Source organism: Silurus meridionalis, chromosome 29, assembly GCF_014805685.1.
Source record: "Silurus meridionalis isolate SWU-2019-XX chromosome 29, ASM1480568v1, whole genome shotgun sequence".
NCBI lineage: Eukaryota > Metazoa > Chordata > Actinopteri > Siluriformes > Siluridae > Silurus > Silurus meridionalis.
The window spans coordinates 2,536,231-2,544,823 of record NC_060912.1 but is presented as its reverse complement, the minus strand read 5'-3'; the positions used below and the strand labels follow the sequence as shown (position 1 = coordinate 2,544,823).

The 8,593-nt window shown below is 36.0% G+C and overlaps 1 long non-coding RNA gene across 1 annotated transcript; it reads left to right on the top strand.

Annotated features, from left to right (window-relative positions):
- Positions 1–2,373: 2,373 nt before the first annotated feature.
- On the top strand, positions 2,374–8,167 carry LOC124382083. Its single transcript, XR_006924974.1, has 3 exons — positions 2,374–2,504; positions 7,511–7,685; positions 8,056–8,167. It is a non-coding gene; the product is annotated as an uncharacterized LOC124382083 (long non-coding RNA).
- Positions 8,168–8,593: the final 426 nt, after the last annotated feature.

Here is an 8,593-nt window from a genome sequence, read left to right as displayed (position 1 = left end):
AGAGACATGTTTCTGCCATGTTTCTGCCATGTCGCTGTGTTATCCCTGTATGTTCTGTTTTCATATATATATTAATTTAAAATATTTATAATTGATCGCATGATTGTCAAGATTGAACTTAATCGCACATTTTTATCTGTTCTAAATGTACCTTAAATTAATACTTTTCAAGTTTTAATACTCTAATCAACATGCACATGGACAAATATTGATGCTTCATGCAAATGTATGTTTATTAGTAGTAAAACCGAACATAAAGCATTTAGACAAAATATTCTTGTAAATGTTTTAAAGTAATTATGGTGTTTCAAAAGGAGTAAATCATCAGGACACCAAACGAAACTTTTGCTATGTTTCCACACGGACGGTTTTAACCGCCGGATGTGTGCATCATGGCAGGATTTTGGTTCTTCGATTTGAGACTTTGGGCATCGGTAAAACAATGTTCAGCGATTAAAAATAATCGGTAGATTTTTTTTTATTTTTCATATCGGAGTAAAGAAGGGACGTTGTTAATAAACGTGTTGTGTTTCAGATTTTAATTTCGCCTCTTTTATATTTATTTAAAATTGTAACAAAAATATGTGGCTCCTTGGATGTGGTAGCACGAAATTTACTTGAAACTACGAGACCCAAATCTGTTCCAGCATAAAAGTGTTCCTGCCCACAAAGCGTGCTTCATGAAGACATGCTTTACTGGAAGATCTTGAGTGGCCTACTATAGAGCGCTGACCTAAACCCTATTGAGATTAAACCTTTGCAAAAAAACTGGAACCCTGACTGCGTGATGACAATGTCCATGAAGTCTGAAAAATCTAGGTGCCTTAATACTTTTGTCAAATATATTATAAGGACACATCAGATCATAAAAAAAAAACCCATAATCATTACTGCATGGCTTGCATCATCTGCAATATACTTATGCAATAATATATATGCAATAAACTTGCTGTACTGTTAATGTTCAGTGTTTACTTTGTTCATAAGCAGTTAAACTGACCATAAATTTTCTACCAAAAAAAAATGTCACAGTAAGAAATAAATTGCCTCTTAGGAAATATGAACATGCAATTGTGCATTTTAATTACGATTCATTTCTCTTTTTTAATGCACAGCATATTACTCAGGCCTGCTTATATGGTCTTTTATTAGCACTATTATGTAGAACATCAAGCACTTCCCATAGAGAGCTTTTTTCTTTTTTCTTTTTCTTTTTTCTTTTTTTTTTTTTTACAATTTCTTCTTTCTCAGAAACGGCCTTTCATGAGCCGTGATTTAAATATTATCCACAATCTCTGGAAAAGGTCTTCACTTGCTGTCTGGAGATGGTTCCCCTTCTCAATTGTGGCCCAGACTATCTGTTCCAGGTGCAGAAGTCTCTCAGAGAGCATAAGAAATGCAGAGACGGTTGTGCAACCAAATATTAGGTCGGATGTTCCGTATATAAATCTTTTTTTTAGTTTATAGTTTACAAAATTCTGCCAAATTAAAAAATCAAGAAAGGACATTTTTTAAATTATTTATTTAATTTATTTATTTTTATTAAATATAAAATCGACCCTGATAGACAGCAGGTAATTTTGTTAAAATTAAAATTTACAAAGCGTTTAATTTCTGAATATTAAATGTTTAGAAGAGCATCTTTTGATATTCTGGTCACATGATCACATTGAAACATTCATCCTTTTTAATACCTTTAAATAAATACACGAAAAGAGAGATATAGAAACCTATTGCTTAAGAATTGTATGATAAATGAAATATTTAAACAATAAATTATCTGCTTTTTTTTCTACAATAATCAGTCGACTTTTGTATTTCTCATATATCTTTTTGCATCAAATATCACTTTCAATTGGGTTCCCTTCTTTTTGCCATGTGACTTCTAGCAAATTCCAGAATCTTTTTTTTTTTTTGCATTGATCAGCAAAAGATAAAGACAACCATATGAGCTTTTAGGAGTGTTAAAGCCACCATTTCTCTTATCTGAGTGGGCAAATTGGTCGGGAAGGCAGTATCCACCAGCCAAACTGTATTTCTGGTTGCCATAGTGCTGTAAGATTCAATTGCCTGTTAAATCTGACTGTTAAATAACATCAACCATGATCAAACTATAATTAAAGGACATAAAGGACACGTCAGGACACACCCGGATGAGCACAGGTTTCTTTTCAAATCTGACTCTTCCTCATACCATCTCATCGAGTGTTTCCTTTCTACTGTTTCCACTCATTAGATATAAACTAACAAAGACTTATCATAGGGACTTCAAATTCCAGAACAAAAATCGGATCATTTCTTTAACATAGATAAATAATATCAAAACTGGCCCTGGACTACGATTCCCATCAGCCTCTCCACCATCAAATGACTGTCACATGTCACTAATCCCTCACACCTATTCCTTGGCACCTGGATTAGCACATGCCTTTCACAAAGATCTTTGTCTCATGTTCATCTTGTATGGTGGCTGCAGTTTTTTTCTTTTTTTTCCATCAGATTTGGTGAGTTTTATTGAGAATATTTGCAGTTGCATTCTCTTTGGTGCATGTAAATCAATAGGAAAGTGATTTGAGAGGTAGACCAGGGTTTTAATTCATAATCTCTTTTCATTGTAAAGCTTAAATCTAAATAGATCACCATAGATACAGCTTTATTGTCATTGCGTATGCAGGTACATAGCAACAAAGTACATGTCTACCAGAAGTGCAAATATTACTTTTACATTTATAGCATTTGGCAGACACTCTTATCCAGAGCCAATTACAGCTTTGGGTCTTGCCAATGGCAGCTTGGTGGTGCTGGGATTTGAACATATGTGACCTTCTATTGCAATGCCTAAACCACTGACCTACCAGCTAGAATTAATAAATGCAGATTAAATGTAAATATATGTGCAGAAAATAAATAAAAAGGCTATGGACATTAAAAGTGAAACTGTTGAGCAAGTACAGTAAGAAGAAAAAAATTAACGATTCAGTATTTTTTTAAACAATTTTAAATAGAAATCCTGCTGGGTTAAATTTTCTTCGTTCGGCTGCTCCTATTAGTGGTCGCTCAGCGGACCATCCGTCTCCATACCCCCTGTCCTCTACATCTGCCTCTTTCAAACCAACTACCTGCATGTCTTCATTCACCACATTCATAAACCTCCTCCTTGGTCTTCCTCTTTTCCTCCTTCCTGGTGTCTCCATCCTCAGCATTCTCTTACTGATATACTCCATGTCCTCCTCTGCACATGTCCAAACCATCTCAATCTCCCTCACCTTGTCTACAAAACGTCCTACATGCTCTGTCCCTCTGATTAACTTATTTTAAATCCTGTCCATCGTCGTCACTCCCAACGAAAACCTCAACATCTTCAGCTCTGCTACCTCCAGCTCCACCTCCTGTCTTTTACTCAGTGCCACTGTCTCTAATCCATACAACATCTCAGGTCTCACCACAGTCCTATAAACTTTCCCTTTCACTCTTGCAGTAACACACTCTCCATTACTTATGTCGTTGCTAATGAAAAACTCCCTTAGATAGTATAAAGAAGAAACCATCAGAGGAACCATGCTCAAAGGGAACACTCAAAAGTGTAAAGCTGTTCATTGTGATTGTAGTCATTATGGCGATCTGTTTATATAATTACAGTCCAAATGCATCTGCATTTTTTGCTGAGTTTAACCCTCCTCACTAACCTCATGGATCTTTAGACTGTTCATGTGGAACCATCCTCAGTTACAGCGAGTGCTCTCCAATCGAAAAGGACTCCATGTAGGGGCAGGACTTCAGGATAAATCAGTCAGGTTAGAAAAGAAAAAAGGGACAGGATCACTAATAGAAGTCCAAAGTCGATATTTGAAGACGGACCTTCAGACTAGCTAAAAATGTTCTCTGCAGCATCCTCTGTCAAGCTTGTAGCACTAGCATATGTAGTTCATTTATGTCCATCACATTTTTTCTTTTTTAATAATTAGTTTTTATTTAAAAATACAATAAATCTAGCTACGTTTGTTTTTTCCAAGTTATTTTCAAGAATTGTGCACATATGTGTATATATGTATATATGCAAATGTATGTATATTAGGGCTGTCAATCAATTAAAATATTTTAATGCAATTAATAACATGATTGTCAACTCATGACTAATCACAATTTAATCGCATATCTGTTGTAAATGTATCTTTAATGAATACTTTTCAGGTTTTTAATATTTTCATTATCATGGGTATGGACAAATATAGATGCGTTATGCAAATGTATGTTTATTATTATTATTGAAACCAAACACAATATAGAGCATGAATACAAAATTCGTGTGTGTGTGTGTGTGTGTGTGTGTGTGTGTGTGTGTGTATGTACATACACACACCCACACAGTTTAAATTGCTGGATCCTGGTGGATTTTGGTGCTTGTTTTACTGATTTACTGAATTCTCAAAACAAATGTTTTTGATTGATTGATTTTTTGCTGAAGTAAAATCTTATTTTATCTAAATAAAGAAAGGACATCATGATCAAACTTGTGTCGCGTTAAAGGTTTTAATTTTGCGTCTCAATCAGCAATCCCCAAGTTGTTTTACAAAGTGTTAAAATATTGTTTGTACATTATGATTTGCATATGTACAGCATACAATAACTATTTGTGTTCTGTCTCCCTTATTACATTAGATGTTAATGTGTGTAATTGACCAGGTAACCTGTTGTATTTATTGAGACTGGTAACAACACTCCAAATGTCATCCCATAAATACCAAATTGAAGAGGACAACCTCAGGTAGCCACCTGAAGTTTTTCGAGGAGCTTCCTGGAGCTGCCAGGAGTTTCCTGGAGCTTCCTGTGCAGACTGGAACACCTGCCTACACTGGTTCCTTGGTGTCCCACTCCAGCATACAATGAAATCAATCATTAGTTTGCTGTAGCAGACAGCTGAACAGATGTGATCTCTAAACGCGTTTTAAATGGCATGGACGGTAAATGAAACGACCGGAGTCAACCATGTGATAAATGTAGAGACAGAAAAAAAAAGATATTTGGGCAGCGAACGAGCTAACGTGTGCGTTTGTTTGTATAGACATATCGTGAATTCAGGTGTGGAGAATAAAATTAGTTTCTCCCCCCTTCCTCCCGGTCTCGCAAGACAGATCTGATTCGGTCGTCACGTCGAACGAAGAAATGAACTCGAATTGCATAATTAATAATCTGCGAGTCAGGTAATTAAAACAGATTAAGGCAGTTTTGCTCGTGTTGCTTCCTTTAAACTGTGCACCATTACTGCTTTAATTAAAGTTCATTTAGAGATTAGGGCTTTTGATAGAACAGCTCGGTTTTGGGTTATATTTTAGAGCAGGAGTTTTAGCGCAGGAGCCATCAGCCTAATTGGCGGCATGATAGCTGATCGAAGATTATGATGAAGTGTGGAAAAAGGTATGGCCTTTGATTGGATGGCGCAGCAACCTGCAGTCACATTAAATTTCATGGCTGGAATCTAGAAAGGTCATTTGTTCCAGTTCGGTAGTCTGGCCATGATCTGGAGTAGATTTCGAGGTGCTAAAATTCATTTGTAGGAGGGTCTGAAATAAATATAAACTGTTATGTATCCATAACAGTGGCTAAGCAACAACTCTCAATGGATTTTTAAACCTATTATAAGAACGTATTCTGAGTTTTGTGCTCATGCAAAGGAGCACTCGATTGTTAGAAAGTCACCTGACCAGGATTACTTTTAGGTTAGGATTCGAATGGAAATGTGCTGCACTTTTACGCCATCGATCGTATTTGGTATTGCAGCCCATCCATTAGGGTTGCACAAGCCATTGCACTCTTGGTGCAGGTTCCAAACCCAGATAAATGGGGAGGGTTGCGTTAGGAAGGGCATCCAGTGTAAAACATGCGCCAAATCAAACATGCAGATCACAAATCTGAATTTTATCCCGGATTGGTCGAGGCCTGGGTTCAAACGACCGCCACAGGTATCGTTACCCAACATGGTACCGATAGAAATCGGGCTACTGTTTGCCGAAGGAGGAGAAGGAGAGAAGGAAGACATCTACAGAGCTAGCAGGAAATGAAGAAGTGTAGGAAAGTGGAGGTTTGGGTGGGCACTATAAATGTTTGCACTATGACTGGTAAAGGGAGAGAGGGAACTGATATGATGGAGAGGAAAAAGGTAGATATGTTATGTGTTCAGTAAAAGAGGAGTAAGGCCAGGGACATTGGGGTGGGTTTAAACTGTTCCATCATGGTGTGGATGGAAAGAGAAATGATGTGTGATCCTAAGGGAAGAGTGTAGTGGAGGTGAAGAGAGTTTCCGATGGAGTGATGAACGTGAAGCTGGAAGTTGAAGGGGTGATAAAAAATGTCATCAGTGCCTTTGCTCCACAAGTAGGCTGTAAGATGGAGGAGAAAGATAAATTCTTGACTGAGTTAACTGAAGTGGTAGATGGTGTACCTAGGAATGAAAGATTAGTGATATGGGGCAGGTTTTAATGGGCATGTTGGTGAGGGGAACAGAGGTGATGATGGGTAGGTACGGCTTTAAGGAGATGAACGTGGAAGGGCAGATGGTGGTAGATTTTGCTAAAGGGATGGAAATGGCAGTCCTAAATATGTATTTTAAGAAGAAGGAGGACCATAGGGTGATGTTTAAGAGTGGAGGAAGGTGCACACACATGGACTCCATTCTATGGAGTAGATGCAACCTGAAAGAGATTAGGGATTGTAAGGTGTTGGCAGGCGACAGTGTAGCTAGACTGAGGAAAAAAAAAAGAATTAGATGGTGGAAACTGAAGAAGGAAGACTCCTTCAGACAGGTATGATGTTTGTGGATGATATTGTGATTTGTAGTGAGAGTAGGGAGCAGGTGAAGAAGAGCCTGGAGAGGTGGAGATATGCGCTGGAGAGAAAGGGAATGAAAGTCAGTAGGAGTAAGACAGAGTACATGTGTGTGAATGAGAGGAAGGGCAGTGGAGTGGTACGGCTGCAGGAAAAAGAGGTGGAGAAGGTCGGTCTATTTATTTAATGTGATATAAACTAGAACAACATGTTCAGAGATTGCAGACTATTTAGTAGAACATGGGGCAGGATAAGATGGGATGGGGCTCAGGGTTGCTCTGTGTGAATTTTAAGGACATATGGGGCTTTTGAAAAGAATTCAATTTCAAAAGTTTGTCAAATGTACAAAAAAACACTGTTACACCATACAGTTAAATTCTTTCTCTGTGAATCTCTCAAGCAGCCTATGACATAAACTAAGGACAATAGAAGAAACAATACATACAAAAGTTATAATAATGCAAGCAACTATAAACAAGGTGTGTTTTATATATTTAAGAATTTTATACTTAGTTTTCTTCATTTGTTTTTCTTTTTAAACCCATGAATGAATTCGGGAGCAGGTCCAAAAAACACTGTTGATTTTCTTTTTAGCATGTTGTGCCGTTCTCTTTGATTGTCTGAAGCAAACAGTTGTACAAAACCCACCTTGCAGTCTTCTTGAATCTGCTTTTTTTTTTTTCTCAAGGACATGCACAGTCTGGGATCTGAGATTTGCTGCGTCGCTCACACCTCCATCCTCGCTCCAGACACTTTGAACATGAACATGAAGAGCGCTTCAAAGCATTTCATCTTCGACGCCTCCATGTCTGCACCGGACCGGTCTTTCTTTGCATGTTCCAGGCTTAGAAACAGGTAATCAGGTGAGATGTAGAGGATGTCTCTCCTATTCTATTGCGTCCATTTATTATTTAATAATGGTTAAAGCACATTTTTGTTTTAAGTAGCTTGTTTTGTGAAAATGCAGCATTAAGCAATTCAATGGACACCAAATCTTACAAATATAGTTGTCTGATAGAGCGATAGACAGACAGACAAACAGCATATACAGTATGAAACCATACACAATACAAGAAGTAATTAAACACTTACAATGATTAGTCCATGACATTTAAGAGAGAAAAAAATAAATATATATATATATATATATATATATATATATATATATATATATATATATATATATATAAATATGATTGCAAAATAAAATTTATTTTTTTTTACATGTTCCAGGATCAGAAACGTGTAATCAGAAGACGTATAAAGGATTTGTCTCCTAATCTCTTACATTTGTTTATTAATTAATTATTCAATTAATAATAATAAAAATTCGATGTTGTACCAAGTCGCTCAGTGTTGTGTAAAAATGCATCATTGAGCAATTAAATGGACACCAAATCACACATTTTTATAAAAAATTAAATATAAAATATATTTCAGTAGTTTTTTTTACTTTGTAATTTACTGTAATTGATTCAAAACACACAAAGTGTAATTTAAAATAATTAATTATGAAGCGATTAAAAAAAAAAAGTAAAAAAAATGAAGAAAAGAATATGGTTGGAAAATTTTACTAGAAATATCCTCCAAGAAATAATTATTTTATTTAAATTGTATTTATTTATTTTATTATATTTTATATATATTTTTTGTTTTTATGTACCTTTAAAAATTGTATTGATGTTTGTTACTGCACTAAAAATGAATTAAAATGTAGGTAACTAAAAATAGTATGAAAAAGTGAGATGGATTCATCTGTTGATGATTGACT